We start from the raw sequence: 2,864 nt of genomic DNA on the forward strand, positions 1-2,864 counted from the left end.
CTGTAATCCCAGCACTTTGGGAGGCCAAGGCGGGCACATCACCTGAGGTCAGGAGTTTGAGACCAGCCTGGCCAACACAGTGAAACCCCCATCTCTACTAAAAATATATAAATTGGCTGGGTGTGGTGATGGGTGCCTGTAATGCCAGCTACTCAGGAGGCTGAGGCAGGAGAATCGCCTGAACCTGGGAGGCTGAGGTTGCAGCGAGCCAAGATCACACCTCTGCACTCCAGCCTGGGTGAAAAGAGTGAGACTCTGTCAAAAAAAAAAAAAAAAAAAAAGTAGAATGGTAGATGAAAAAACTTAGTTGACAGAAGAATGCTCTAATATCTATAGGTTATTCTATTTGAGGTTTTCTTGGGACTTACATAGGAAATGTCAACTCTGCAGTTGTTGGTTGAAAAATTGGGTGTTTCCATTAATTATAATAAGATTTAGGCCAGATCTACTAAAACGATGTCACAAGGATTTTACAATGTTGAAAGTAATTTCTCAGGAAGCTATAAAGTTTACCCCATTTCCCAGGTCAACTGGGAAATTTTCTCTCTCCTTCCTTCTCTTATTTATCTACAGCCCCTGACTATTTCTAAGGTCAACTGGGAAATTCAACTGCTTAGTTTACTCAAATATTGGCTTTTAGATAATTTATCATTTTTAGCAAGAGAGGTAGAGGTCTAGCTCAGGCATGGCTTTCTTTTTCTGAGTTAAATGGTGTAGGATATATAATGGATTTCTTCCTCTACCTAATTATTCAAGGATGAATCTTGTGATCTAAAAAGGAACAATGTGCTGTTGTATTCACGGTAAGGGGATTAACAGTCTTGTGCTTGTAAAACAGCAGCCCAGCGCCTATTTAGTTCTTTTGATTTCCAGAAACAAGAGCCCAATTCTTACTACTCTTTGGAGGCAGTTGGCCCTGTCTAGCGCCATTGATGAAAAATGGCAGTGGAGCCAATTCTTAGAGAAACCTTCAGACCAGGGCTTCCCACACTTGAGGAAGGGGAGTAAACACTTTTACCTCTTTTTCGTGATTTGCTTAAAGAAGACACTTGTGTCTGAGTTAATATAATTTCTCGCTAAAAACAACTGGTCAAAATGATTACTGAAGTGAATTCATCAGACCCATCTATCTTTAACACCTTGAAAATGCAGGGTTTCTATTTAGTTACACCAATGGTATTTTGGCTTATTAAAAGACATGTCCAGCTGAATAAGTGCTTGTTGATTAATCTTTCATTCTCTTAAAATCTTGGAGGACATTCAGTGTAGTGACATTTTGAAGAAAGACCATGAAGTCACCAGTTGTACAAAATTTATAATTAGAAGAAATGTCTATCCTTTGATAGCTAAAGAAGTTAACTACTGAGCTGTGTTCTTCATGTGACTTCTCTTTTAGCACAAATTTTCTCTCTTTATGTTTACAATTTCTTTTGGCTACCTCAATCTACAGCATATTCAGGATTCTTCTTTCACTATAGTTTTTGTTATAATGTGTCTCTGAATATTTGTATCCGGGTAGGGGAAGTTTCAAGGAAGTAATCTCTCTTCCTTCTTCCCTCCCTTATTTATTAATGCAGCTCCTACACAACTAAATGTTTGACAGGGTCTCTTGGGGAAAAATTCCAGAAACAGTGAGATGTTAACCTTTTGTCATCCATCCACTCATTTCACAATCACTTACTGAATGGTCCACATTGGCCAAGCTTCAGGAATACAGGGGCTCACTGCACAGGAAACACTTGGGCCTCATGTTCTCATGTCCCAGGGCACAGAGAAATCTATTTGTTGCTGACGGACAAAGTATTTGATAGTCTCCCTAGTGACCCTGCAACTGATCAAATTAAAACAGGTGCCCTTTGCTTGGAGATCATGAAGTTCAAATCAGGGCAGGGATTAGAGACCCTCCTGACAAAGAATGCAGACAAGCCATGTGAAATCTAAAGCTCTTTGTCCTCCCCATGTCCTGGGTCTATTCTCACACAGGGCATGGAACTATGTGCAAATTCTGCCACCGTGGGGGTTACTGGCTTCCACTTTGGTATTTAATGCACTGGTGGGCTCAAAACTCTGGTCTTGGTTTTCAAGAGTCTTAGCATCACTAAATTCCTGCATGGGATGGGGCACGGAATCTAAATGCTGCTGTAGTAGGAACTCTTTTCCTAACCATATCCCTAACCATATTGGCGAATCAAGGTTAGCTCTTAGTAAACAGTTGTGAGTGAATGAAGCATGTTTAACATCCTGGCTCTTAAATCAGCGGTCTATTGAGGTGCAGTGGGTGCAATAAAACAGTGTCCCCCCAAATCCCCCCAATTTCTTCCTCTTTTTTGCCTCAGTCCCATAGGAGGATGCTCCTATGGTGGACTTGGCACACAATGGCCAGAGTAGAAGCAGCTCCCTATTGCCTGGGTGTTAGCTTTTGTTGGACCTCGGTTTCTTACTCTTGGGGAGGCCAAGACATCAGTTAGTTTCTGAAAGCATCATCCAAGTTAAGTAGGAAGCGCCAGCCCAGAGTGTGTCTCCATCTTCATATACAGCCTTTGCTGCCTTCAGAGCAGGGCTAGGCTTTAGTATGTAATAAAATATATTATTTGAATAAATGGCATTGTGCTGCACAAAATACTTCCAATCTTTTTCATTTGAAAGTACTTTTGGCCGGGCACGGTGGCTCAAGCCTGTAATCCCAGCACTTTGGGAGGCCGAGATGGGCGGATCACTAGGTCAGGAGATCGAGACCATCCTGGCTAACACGTTGAAACCCCGTCTCTACTAAAAATACAAAAACTAGCTGGGCGAGGTGGCGGGTGCCTGTAGTCTCAGCTACTCGGGAGGCTGAGGCAGGAGAATGGCGTAAACCCGGGAGG

Source organism: Piliocolobus tephrosceles, chromosome Y (assembly GCF_002776525.5).
Source record: "Piliocolobus tephrosceles isolate RC106 chromosome Y, ASM277652v3, whole genome shotgun sequence".
NCBI classification, from domain to species: domain Eukaryota; kingdom Metazoa; phylum Chordata; class Mammalia; order Primates; family Cercopithecidae; genus Piliocolobus; species Piliocolobus tephrosceles.